Source organism: Triticum dicoccoides, chromosome 2B, assembly GCF_002162155.2.
Source record: "Triticum dicoccoides isolate Atlit2015 ecotype Zavitan chromosome 2B, WEW_v2.0, whole genome shotgun sequence".
NCBI lineage: Eukaryota > Viridiplantae > Streptophyta > Magnoliopsida > Poales > Poaceae > Triticum > Triticum dicoccoides.
Genome location: NC_041383.1, coordinates 741,315,982 through 741,330,122, shown reverse-complemented (window position 1 = coordinate 741,330,122; position 14,141 = coordinate 741,315,982).

Here is a 14,141-nt window from a genome sequence, read left to right as displayed (position 1 = left end):
GCATCAAGATCTATAAGGATAGATCAAAACGCTTAATAGTACTTTCAAATGAATACATACCGTGACAAGATTTTGAAGGTGTTCAAAATAGATCGGCAAAGAAGGAGTTCTTGGATGTGTTATAAGGTGTGAGTATTGAGTAAGACTCAATACCTGACCACGGGAAAAGAGAGAAAGGACGAAGGTCGTCCCCTATGCTTTAGACGTAGGCTCTACAGTATGCTATGTCGTGTACCGCACCTGAAGTGTGCCTTGCCATGAGTCGGTCATGGGGTACAAGAGTGATCCAGGAATGGATCACAGGAAAGCGGTCAAGGTTATCCTTAGTAACTAGTGTACTAAGGAATTTTCCCGATTATGGAGGTGGTAAAAGTGTTCGTCGTAAATGGTTACGTCGATGCAAACTTTGACGCTAATCCGAACGACTTTGCATAGTAAACCGGATTTGTATAGTAGAGCAGTTATTTGGAATAGTTCCAAATAGCGCATGGTAACTGCATCTAGAAGATGACATAGAGATTTGTAAAGCACACATGGATCTGAAAGGTTCAGACCCATTGACTAATAACCTCTCTCACAAGCGAGATATGATCAAACCCCATGGGTGTTGGATTCATTACGATCACATAGTGATGTGAACTAGATTATTGACTCTAGTGCAAGTGGGAGACTGTTGGAAATATGCCCTAGAGGCAATAATAAAATGGTTATTATTGTATTTCCTTGTTCATGATAATTGTCTATTGTTCATGCTATAATTGTATTAACTTGAAACCGTAATACATGTGTGAATACATAGACCACAACATGTCCCTAGTGAGCCTCTAGTTGACTAGCTCGTTGATCAATAGATGGTTATGGTTTCCTGACCATGGACATTGGATGTCATTGATAACGGGGTCACATCATTAGGAGAATGATGTGATGGACAAGACCCAATCCTAAGCATAGCACAAGATCGCGTAGTTCGTTTGCTAAGAGCTTTTCTAATGTCAAGTATCATTTCCTTAGACCATGAGATTGTGCAACTCTCGGATACCGTAGGAATGCTTTGGGTGTACCAAATGTCACAACGTAACTGGGTGGCTATAAAGGTGCACTACAGGTATCTTCGAAAGTGTCTATTGGGTTGGCACGAATCGAGACTGGGATTTGTCACTCCGTATGACGGAGAGGTATCTCTGGGCCCACTTGGTGATGCATCATCATAATGAGCTCAATGTGACTAAGTAGCTAGTCACGGGATCATGCATTATGAAACGAGTAAAGTGACTTGCCGGTAACGATATTGAACGAGGTATTGGGATACCGACGATCGAATCTCGGGCAAGTAACATACCGATTGACAAAGGGAATTGTATATGGGATTGATTGAATCCCCGACATCGTGGTTCATCCGATGAGATCATCGTGGAACATGTGGGAGCCAATATGGGTATCCAGATCCCGCTATTGGTTATTGGCCGAAGAGGTATCTCGGTCATGTCTGCATGGTTCCCGAACCCGTAGGGTCTACACACTTAAGGTTCGGTGACGCTAGAGTTGTTATGGGAAATGGTATGTGGTTACCGAAGGTTGTTCGGAGTCCCGGATGAGATCCCGGACGTGACGAGGAGCTCCGGAATAATCCGGAGGTGAAGATCAGTATATTGGACGAAGGGTATTGGAGTCCGGAATTGTTCTGGAGGTACCTGGTGACGACCAGCGTGTCCGAAAGGGGTTCCGGAGGCCCCGGCAAGCGTTGGGGGACCTTATGGGCCAAGGGGAGGGGGCACATCAGCCCACTAAGGGGCCGAGCGCCTCTCCCACCCCATCTCACGTAACCTGGAGAGGTTGGGGCGCCTCCCCTAGGGCAGCCACCCCTCCCAACTTGGGGGGCAAGTTTCCTAGGGGTGGGGGCGCCCAAACCCATCTAGGGTTTTCCCTGTGGCCGCCGCCCCTCCCCTAGGGAAACCCTAGGGCGCCTCGTCCTCCCCCATTCCCCCTATATATAGTGAGGGAGAGGGAGGGCAGCCGCACCCCTTCCCTGGCGCAGCCCCTTCCTCCTCCAACTCTTCCTCCTCCTCCGTAGTGCTTGGCGAAGCCCTGCAGGAATACCACAAGCTCCACCACCACGCTGTCGTGCTGCCAGAGCTCTCCCTCAAATTCTGCTCTCCCCTTGCTGAATCAAGAAGGAGGAGACATCCCCATGCTGTACGTGTGTTGAACGCGGAGGCGCCGTCCGTTCAGCGCTAGATCGGATCTTCCGCGATTTGAATCGCCGCGAGTACGACTCCATCAACCGCGTTCTTGTAACGCTTACGCTTAGCGATCTTCAAGGGTATGAAGATGCACTTCCTCTCCCTCTCTTGTTGCTAGAATCTCCATAGATTGATCTTGGTGTTGCATAGAAAATTATGAATTTGTGCCATGTTCCCCAACACATCCACGGGCTCCTGTTCATCCAGCCTCCACCGCTCCTCCACCGGATACTATCCAACCAGCCCTCTCCACCAGGTCCTGTTCAACCACCCCTCCACGGGCTACTGTTCTGAAGGAAATATGCCCTAGAGGCAATAATAAAGTTATTATTTATTTCCTTATTTCATGATAAATGTTTATTATTCATGCTAGAATTGTATTAACCGGAAACATGATACATGTGTGAATACATAGACAAACATATAGTCACTAGTATGCCTCTACTTGACTAGCTCATTAATCAAAGATGGTTATGTTTCCTAACCATAGACATGTGTTGTCATTTGATTAATGAGATCACATCATTAGTAGAATGATGTGATTGACATGACCCATTCCGTTAGCCTAGCACTTGATCATTTAGTATGTTGCTATTGCTTTCTTCATGACTTATACATGTTCCTGTAACTATGAGATTATGTAACTCCCGTTTACCGGAGGAACACTTTGGGTACTACCAAACGTCATAACGTAACTGCGTGATTATAAAGGAGTACTACAGGTGTCTCCAAAGGTACATGTTGGGTTGGCGTATTTCGAGATTAGGTTTTGTCACTCTGATTGTCGGAGAGGTATCTCTGGGCCCTCTCGGTAATGCACATCACTATAAGCCTTGCAAGCAATGTAGCTAATGAGTTAGTTACGGAATGATGCATTACGTAACGAGTAAAGAGACTTGCCAGTAACGAGATTGAACTAGGTATTGGATACCGACGATCGAATCTCGGGTAAGTAACATACCGATGACAAAGGGAACAAAGTATGTTGTTATGCGGTTTGACCGATAAAGATCTTCGTAGAATATGTAGGAGCCAATATGGGCATCCAGGTTCCAAATTGGTTATTGACCGAGAATAGTTCTCGGTCATGTCTACATTGTTCTCGAACCAGTAGGGTCCACATGCTTAAGGTTTCGATGATAGTTATATTATGAGTTTATGAGTTTTGATGTACCGAAGGAGTTCAGAGTCCCGGATAAGATCGGGGACATGACGAGGAGTTTCGAAATGGTCGAGACGTAAAGATCGATATATTGGACGACTATATTCGGACTTCGGAAAGGTTCCGAGTGATTTGGGTATTTTTCGGAGTACCGGAGAGTTACGGGAATTCGCCGGGGAGTATATGGGCCTTATTGGGCCATACGGGAATAGAGGAGAGAGGCCAAAAGGAAGGAGACCTGCGCCCCCCCCCCTCTGGTCCAAATTGGACAAAGGGGGCAGCCCACTTTTCCTTCTCCCTCTCCTCCTCTTTCCTTCTCCAACAAGGAAAGGAGGAGTCCTACTCCTCCTCTTTCCTTCTCCTACAAGGAAAGGAGGAGTCCTACTCCCGGAGGGAGTAGGACTCCCCCCTTGGTGCGCCTCCTCCATAGCCGGGCCGCCTCCCCCCTTGCTCCTATATATATGGGGGCAGGGGGGCACCCCAAAGAAACAACAGCAATTGATCCTTGAGATCTATTAGCCGTGTGCGGTGCCCTCCTCCACCATAGTCCTCCTCGATAATATTGTAGCGGTGCTTAGGCGAAGCCCTGCGACGGTAGAACATCAAGATCGTCACCACGCCGTTGTGCAGACGGAACTCTCCCTCGACACTCGGCTAGATCGGAGTTCGAGGGACGTCATCAAGCTGAACGTGTGCTAGAACTCGGAGGTGCCATAGTTTCGGTGCTTGATCGGTCGGGCCGTGAAGACGTACGACTACATCAACCGTGTTCTTCTAACGCTTCTGCTTTCGGTCTACAAGGGTATGTAGATTACACTCTCCCCTCTCGTTGCTATGCATCACCATGATCTTGCGTGTATGTAGGAAATTTTTTGAAATTACTACGTTCCCCAATAGTGGTATCAGAGCCTAGGTTTTATCGTTTGATGTTATATGCACGAGTAGAACACAAGTGAGTTGTGGGCGATATAAGTCATACTGCTTACCAGCATGTCATACTTTGGTTCGGCGGTATTGTTGGATGAAGCGGCCCGGACCGACCTTACGCGTACACTTACGCGAGACTGGTTCTACCGCCGTGCTTTGCACACAGGTGGCTAGCGGGTGTCAGTTTCTCCAACTTTAGTTGAACCGAGTGTGGCTACGCCCGGTCCTTGCGAAGGTTAAAACAGCACCAACTTGACAAACTATCGTTGTGGTTTTGATGCGTAGGTGAGATTGGTTCTTGCTTAAGCCCGTAGAACCCACGTAAAACTTGCAACAACAAAGTAGAGGACGTCTAACTTGTTTTTGCAGGGCATGTTGTGATGTGATATGGTCAAGACATGATGCTAAATTTTATTGTATGAGATGATCATGTTTTGTAACCGAGTTATCGGCAACTGGCAGGAGTCATATGGTTGTCGCTTTATTGTATGCAATGCAATCGCCCTGTAATGTTTTACTTTATCATTAAGCGGTAGCGATAGTCGTAGAAGCATAAGATTGGCGAGACGACAATGATGCTACGATGGAGATCAAGGTGTCGCGCCGGTGACGATGGTGATCATGACGGTGCTTCGAAGATGGAGATCACAAGCACAAGATGATGATGGCCATATCATATCACTTATATTGATTGCATGTGATGTTTATCTTTTATGCATCTTATCTTGCTTTGATTGACGGTAGCATTTTAAGATGATATCTCACTAATTATCAAGAAGTGTTCTCCCTGAGTATGCACCGTTGCCAAAGTTCGTCGTGCCCAGACACCAGGTGATGATCGGGTGTGATAAGCTCTACGTCCATCTACAACGGGTGCAAGCCAGTTTTGCACACGCAGAATACTCAGGTTAAATTTGACGAGCCTAGCATATACAGATATGGCCTCGGAACATGGAGACCGAAAGGTCGAATGTGAATCATATAGTAGATATGATCAACATAGTGATGTTCACCATTGAAACTACTCCATCTCACATGATGATCGGACATGGTTTAGTTGATTTGGATCACGTAATCACTTAGATGACTAGAGAGATGTCTGTCTAAGTGGGAGTTCTTAAGTAATATGATTAATTGAACTTTAATTTATCATGAACTTAGTCCTGGTAGTATTTTGCAAATTATGTTGTAGATCAATAGCTTGCGTTGTTGCTTTCATATGTTTATTTTGATATGTTCCTAGAGAAAATTGTGTTGAAAGATGTTAGTAGCAATGATGCGAATTGGATCCATGATCTGAGGTTTATCCTCATTGCTGCATGGAAGAATTATGTCCTTAATGCACCGCTAGGTGACAGACCTATTGCAGGAGCAGATGCAAACATTATGAATGTTTGGCTAGCTCAATATGATGACTACTTGATAGTTTTGTGCACCATGCTTTATGGCTTAGAATCGGGACTTCAAAAACATTTTGAACGTCATGGACCATATGAGATGTTCTAGGAGTTGAAGTTAATATTTCAAGCAAATACCCGAGTTGAGAGATATGAAGTCTCCAACAAGTTCTATGGCTAAAATATGGAGGAGAATCGCTCAACTAGTGAGCATGTGCTCGGATTGTCTGGGTACTACAATCACTTGAATCAAGTGGGAGTTAATCTTCCAGATAAGATAGTGATTGACAGAATTCTCTAGTCAACATCACCAAGTTAGTAGAACTTTGTGATGAACTATAGTATGCAAGGGATGACAAAAACGATTCCCGAGCTCTTCGTGATGTTGAAATTGACGAAGGTAGAAATCAGGAAAGAGCATCAAGTGTTGATGATTGACAAGACCACTAGTTTCAAGAAAAGGGCAAAGGGATAGAAAGGGAACTTCAAGTAGAATGACAAGCAAGTTGTCACTCCCGGGAAGAAGCCCACAGCTGGACCAAAGCCTGAAACTGAGTGCTTACACTGCAAAGGAAATGGTCACTGGAAGCGGAAATGCCCTGAATATTTGGTGGATAAGAAGGACGGAGAAGTGAACAAGGGTATATTTGATATACAGGTTATTGATGTGTACCTTACTAGTGTTTATAGTAGCCCCTGAGTATTTGATACTTGTTCAGTTGCTAAGATTAGTAACTCGAAACAGGAGTTATATAAATAGAGACTGATTGAAGGGGAAGTGACGATGCGTGTTGGAAGTGGTTACAAGATTTATATGATCATCATCGCACACTCCCTATACTTTCGGGATTAGTGTTGAACCTAAATAAATATTATTTGGCGTTTGCGTTGAGCATGAATATGATTTGATCATGTTTATTGCAATACGGTTATTCATTTAAAATCAGAGAATAATTATTGTTCTGTTTAAAAGAATAAAACCTTTGATGGTCATACACCCAATGAAAATAGTTTGTTGGATCTCGATCATAGTGATACACATATTCATAATATTGATGCCAAAAGATGCAAAGTTAATAATGATAGTGCAACTTATTTGTGGCACTGCCGTTTGGGTCATATCGGTGTAAAGCGCATGAAGAAACTCCATAAAGATGGATTTTTGGAATCACTTGGTTATGAATCATTTGATGCTTGCGAATCGTGCCTTTTGGGCAAGATGACTAAAACTCCGTTCTCCGGAACAATGGAACAATCTACTGACTTATTGGAAATAATACATACCGATGTATGCGATCCAATGAGTGTTGATACTCGTGGCAAGTATCGTTATTTTCTGACCTTCACAAGGTGATTTGAGCAGATATGGGTATATCTACTTGATGAAACATAAGTCTGAAATAGTTGAAAGGTTCAAAGAATTTCAGAGTGAAGTGGAAAAATCATCATAACAAGAAAATAAAGTTTCTGTGATCTGATCGCGGAGACGAATATTTGAGTTACGAGTTTGGTCTTCAATTAAAACAATGTGAAATAGTTTCACAGCTCACGCCACCTGGAACACCACAATGTTATGGTGTGTCCGAACGTCGTAACCGCACTTTATTGGATATGGTGCGATCTATGATGTCTCTTACTGATTTACCATTATTGTTTGGGGTTATGCATTAGAGACAGCTGCATTCACGTTAAATAGGGCACCATTAAATCCGTTGAGACGTCACCGTATGAACTATGGTTTAGCAGTAAACCTAAGCCGTCGTTTCTTAAAGTTTGGAGTTGCGATGCTTATGTGAAAAAGGTTTTCAACCTGATAAGCTCGAACCCAAATCGGAAAAGTGCATCTTCATAGAATACCCAAAGGAAACTGTTGGGTACTCCTTCTATCACAGATCCAAAGGCAAAACATTCGTTGCTAAGAATGGATCCTTTCTAGAGAAGGAGTTTCTCTCGAAAGAAGTGAGTGGGAGGAAAGTAGAGCTTAATAAGGTAATTTGTACCTTCTCCCGAATTGGAAACTAGTTCATCACTGAAATCAGTTCCAGTGATGCCTACACCAATTAGTGAGGAAGCTAATGATGATGATCATGAAACTTCAAGATCAAGTTACTACCAAAACCTCGTAGGTCAACCAGAGTAAGATCCGCACCAGAGTGGTACGGTAATCCTATTCTAGAAGTCATGTTACTAGACCATGATAAACCTACGAACTATGAGGAAGCGATGATGAGCCCAGATTCCGCGAAATGGCTTGAGGCCATAAAATCTGAGATATGATCCATGTATGAGAACAAAGTATGGACTTTGATTGACTTGCTCGATGATCAGCAAGCCATGTTAAATAAATGGATCTTCAAGAGGAAGATAGATGCTGATAGTAGTGTTACTATCTACAAAGCTAGAATTATCGCAAAAGGTTTTCGACAAGTTCAAGGTGTTGACTACGATGAGAGTTTTTCACTCGTATCTATGCTTAAGTGTGTCTGAATCATGTTAGCAATTGCCGCATTTTATGAAATCTGGCAAATGGATAAACAAAACTGCATTCCTTAATGGTTTTCTTAAAGAAGAGTTGTATATGATGCAACCAGAAGGTTTTGTCAATCCTAAAGGTGCTAACAAAATGTGCAAGCTCCAGCGATGCATCTATGGAGTGGTGCAGGCATCTCAGAGTTGGAATATACGCTTTGATGAGTTGATCAAAGCATATGGTTTTATACAGACTTTTGGAAAGGCCTGTATTTACAAGAAAGTGAGTGGGAGCACTACAGCCTTTCTGATAAGTATATGTGAATGACATATTGTTGATCGGAAATAATGTAGAATTATTCTGCAAAGCATAAAGGAGTGTTTGAAAGGAGTTTTTCAAAGAAAGACCTCGGTGAAGCTGCTTACATATTGAGCATCAAGATCTATAGAGATAGATCAAGATGCTTGATAAGTTTTTTAATGAATACATACCTTGACAAGATTTTGAAGTAGTTCAAAATGGAACAGTCAAAGAAAGAGTTCTTGCCTGTGTTACAAGGTGTGAGATTGAGTAAGACTCAAAACCCGACCACGGCAGAAGATAGAAAGAGAATGAAAGTCATTCCCTATGCATCAGCCATAGGTTCTATAAAGTATGTCATGCTGTGTACCAGATCTATTGCATACCCTACCACTAAGCTTGGCAAGGGAGTGCAATAGTGATCTAGGAGTAGATCAATGGACAGCGGTCAAAATTATCCTTAGTGGAATAAGGATATGTTTCTCGATTATGGAAGTGAAAAAAGGTTCGTCGTAAAGGGTTACGTCGATGCAAGTTTTAACACTAATCTAGATGACTCTGAGTCTCAATCTGGATACATATTGAAAGTGGGAGTAATTAGCTAGAGTAGCTCCGTGCAAAGCATTGTAGACATAGAAATTTGCAAAATACTTACGGCTCTGAATGTGACAGACCCATTGACTAAGCTTCTCTCACGAGCAAAACATGATCATACATTAGTACTCTTTTGGGTGTTAATCACATAGCGATGTGAACTAGATTATTGACTCTAGTAAACCCTTTGGGTGTTGATCACATGACGATGTGAACTATGGGTATTAATCACATACAGATGTGAATATTGGTGTTGAATCACATGCTGATGTGAACTAGATTATTGACTCTAGTGCAAGTGGGAGACTGAAGGAAATATGCCCTAGAGGCAATAATAAAGTTATTATTTATTTCCTTATTTCATGATAAATGTTTATTATTCATGCTAGAATTGTATTAACCGGAAACATGATACATGTGTGAATACATAGACAAACATATAGTCACTAGTATGCCTCTACTTGACTAGCTCATTAATCAAAGATGGTTATGTTTCCTAACCATAGACATGTGTTGTCATTTGATTAATGAGATCACATCATTAGTAGAATGATGTGATTGACATGACCCATTCCGTTAGCCTAGCACTTGATCGTTTAGTATGTTGCTATTGCTTTCTTCATGACTTATACATGTTCCTGTAACTATGAGATTATGTAACTCCCGTTTACCGGAGGAACACTTTGGGTACTACCAAACGTCACAACGTAACTGGGTGATTATAAAGGAGTACTACAGGTGTCTCCAAAGGTACATGTTGGGTTGGCGTATTTCGAGATTAGGTTTTGTCACTCCGATTGTCGGAGAGGTATCTCTGGGCCCTCTCGGTAATGCACATCACTATAAGCCTTGCAAGCAATGTAGCTAATGAGTTAGTTACGGAATGATGCATTACGTAACGAGTAAAGAGACTTGCCAGTAACGAGATTGAACTAGGTATTGGATACCGACGATCGAATCTCGGGTAAGTAACATACCGATGACAAAGGGAACAAAGTATGTTGTTATGCGGTTTGACCGATAAAGATCTTCGTAGAATATGTAGGAGCCAATATGGGCATCCAGGTTCCGCTATTGGTTATTGACCGAGAATAGTTCTCGGTCATGTCTACATTGTTCTCGAACCCGTAGGGTCCGCATGCTTAAGGTTTCGATGACAGTTATATTATGAGTTTATGAGTTTTGATGTACCTAAGGAGTTCGGAGTCCCGTATGAGATCGGGGACATGACGAGGAGTCTCAAAATGGTCGAGACGTAAAGATCGATATATTGGACGACTATATTCGGACTTCGAAAAGGTTCCGAGTGATTCGGGTATTTTTCGGAGTACCGGAGAGTTACGGGAATTCGCCGGGGAGTATATGGGCCTTATTGGGCCATACGGGAATAGAGGAGAGAGGCCAAAAGGAAGGAGACCTGCGCCCCCCCTCTGCTCCGAATTGGACAAAGGGGGTAGCCCACTTTTCCTTCTCCCTCTCCTCCTCTTTCCTTCTCCAACAAGGAAAGGAGGAGTCCTACTCCTCATCTTTCCTTCTCCTACAAGGAAAGGAGGAGTCCTACTCCCGGAGGGAGTAGGACTCCCCCTTTGGTGCGCCTCCTCCATAGGCCGGCCGCCTCCCCCCTTGCTCCTATATATATGGGGGCAGGGGGGCACCCCAAAGAAACAACAATAATTGATCCTTGAGATCTATTAGCCGTGTGCGGTGCCCCCCTCCACCATAGTCCTCCTCGATAATATTGTAGCGGTGCTTAGGCGAAGCCCTGCGACGGTAGAACATCAAGATCGTCATCACGCCGTCGTGCTGACGGAACTCTCCCTCGACACTCGGCTGGATCGGAGTTCGAGGGACGTCATCGAGCTGAACGTGTGCTAGAACTCGGAGGTGCCGTAGTTTCGGTGCTTGATCGGTCGGGCCGTGAAGACGTACGACTACATCAACCGCGTTGTTCTAACAGTTCCGCTCTCGGTCTACAAAGGTATGTAGATTACACTCTCTCCTCTTGTTGCTATGCATCACCATGATCTTGTGTGTGCGTAGGAAATTTTTTGAAATTACTACGTTCCCCAACATGTTCATCCAGCCCTCCACCGGCTACTGTTCAACCAGCCCTCCACGGGGGCCTGTTCATCTAGCCCTCCACAGGTACCTGTTCGTCGACCCCCAACCGGCTCGATCGGGGTCCTGTTCATCCAGCGGCAACGACCTCTACTACCACGGGGTCCTGTTCATACAACCCCCACCAGAAACTGTTCATCCAACCCACAACAACGCTCACTGTTCATCAAGCGGCAGCAGGTTCGATCGGCTTTAGTTAATAGCCAGATCGATCGATCGCTCGGGTTCAGTAACGCGTAGCCTGCAGTGCAATCGCTCGGGTTCAGTAGGCGAATGCCTCGCTCGGGTTCAGTTATAGCCCAATGCCTTGCACCCATGCACGTACATGTACGAGAGAAACGCGCATCACTCGGCCCCGACCACCCACCGTAACCTGAAACTCCCCGATATTTTCCTTCCCTCGCTTCTACCATGGTTTTTTCCATCATGGACGGTCCAAAGAATGTCATGCAGCTGCGTCTCCGGCCCGCCTAGGACGAAAAGCCCATTATCTGGCATGATTTTTTGTCATAGAAGTAGGAGCCCACCACATCTATGATGATATCGGGTTTTGTCACAATTATTATCATAGAAGTGTCATAAGCATGACAGGAAAAAAATCGTTCGACCCAAAATGGCGGTGTGTCTTTTTTTTGTAGTGCAACTTCCATCCCTTCGACGTGTTCGTGGAATCATGGGCTCGCGGCCAGCACCCCTTCATGGTCGGCTGCCTGCTCCCGATGATGCATCAGAGTTACATATGTTTCAATTAATTCATGTTCGCTCGTTCACATTCTTGGCCAAGATTGGACCCCCGATTTCTTCTTCCTAGTCAAACTATTGGGTCTCTTCGGTAGTAACCACGGACCGAACCGATTTTACGGTTGACCAAAGTCTTGGTCGCTGATTTGTTCAAAGACCGATTGGTCAGGAAAAGCATAAAACTGAAATTCAAAATAAACGAAGGCACCGAACCAATTTGTTCGGTCTAACCGAATGCACATGCCTAGTGGAGACCACCCACTTGCCCTCCGAGGTGGCATCGCTGGTGGGTGGTGAGGGTGCTGGACGAGGGTCGAGAAGATTGGAAACAAATCCAGACGCTGATCTGGTGGCTATGAGCAGTGGCGCATGATGGAAGCATGGGGGATGGTAGAATTGCTACCCCTGGCCTTTATAGGGCAGTGAAAGGCCGAAGGTCCCTTTTACTTTGCCAGCTAAATCGCCATGTTCCAATCTCTGGTGTCGTTATGTGCGCATGGGGTGAAGCAACCTTTGATGATATTCCCCAAAATACGGAGCATGATCTCTCCTTTGATGAGACGTGCCAATGAGGGTGCTACCTCAGGCCGCAATTCGAGATACAATAACTAGCTCAAGCGCTGTGGGTGGTGACGGTTCGGTAAAAGTTGTCAGGCCAGAACACTGTTCAAACCTATACGTTAGGCCTTCGAGGCTAAGTTATCTTAAGACTTCGGGTGCCAAAGTGGAACCCTCAAAACATGTGGTCGGCAGGTGGCTCGCTTAATGGGAAGCTCGGTAATTGCTTTGAATAAAGAGGATCTTGAGTTTTCGTAAGAACTACTTGGAAGGAGGAACTCGACTGTCAAGCCGAAGACATTGGTCTGAGGAAGATTGTTGTCCCCAGCTCCAAAGACAAATTCAAGGGCTACTAATGGTGTCCTGGACTAAGGGGTACCAACCTGGTTGGCCCGCCGTCCATGGGCCGAGCTTACGACCCACTGATCTCACAAGGAAGGATTACGGAGGCCTCCAACTTTGAGCATGACCAAGACGGACTTAGCCAAAGATTTGGCGTGTACTTCAAGGACTACTTCACATGTCGGCATGTTTATCCCTAGTTGGCAACCAACCATGTGTAACCCTAGATACCCCTGGTGCCTATATAAGCCGGAGGGTTTAGTCCGTGCAATTACTAGCTTTAGGGTTTAGAGCACAACATACGATCTTGAGGTAGATCAACCTGTACCCAATACTCCATCACTAATATAATCAAGCAGGACGTAAGGTTTTACCTCTTTGAGAGGGTCCGAACTTGTGTAAACATCGCGCCATTTGTCTCCTGTTCACTATCGTTCCAAGATCCACAGCTTGGGACCCCCTACCCGAGATCTGCCGGTTTTCGCAGCGACACCGGCCATGGCCAGTCGTAGGTTCGCAGGCGGAAAGGGGGTGGTTGTCGGCAGCTACAACCATCGCATGCAGAAGGAAGGGAGGACGCAGCCGGTCGTGAATCATGTGTCTTCGATGGCAGCGACCATGGCCACGATGGGTAAGGAGGAGGAGGAGGTTGTGCCAGGGCGATGTCTGGGAGAGCCAAGGAACGAGGCGTAATTCTACCCCCCCCCCTCCCTCCCCCCGAAATTTCATGGGGTGGGGCCTGAGCAGTTCTTTCTTCTTATCAAATCATGACAAACCAGCTCTTACGTAGGTTTACCTAGAATGTTTAGGTACATGTAGCAAAGCCCGAGAGGAAAAACGAAAAGTGTTGCTACTCCTCCTCTTAGGAACTACGGTATAAGGATGGAGAACGGTGCATGGGGGCCATAGGGTCCGCGTGGCACCTGGCGCACGGGGTTGGTCCCGCAGCAGCGTAGCGAGGCACGAGCGACCAGCTGAAAACTCAGCCGGTCAACCGGCAGCAATCGTTTACCATATAAAGATATCTTCCGTATAAAAATATCTTTTTTTTGCGGGTATATAAAAATATCTTCCATATTTGATTTTTGGAGGATGGACTAGAGATGCCCTAATAGAGTACATAGCATGTGCTGATTCATGGCAGCTAATGGTGTTACAAAACAGCTAAGGAGAGAGGCGACAAAGGAATGGAAGATGGGCATGGACCAGCTAGCTAGCGAAGGGATCGATCTGGCTGGTCGATGACCAGCAAGCTAGATTACGGAGCTGGACTGCTGGAGCAGGCGGAGGAG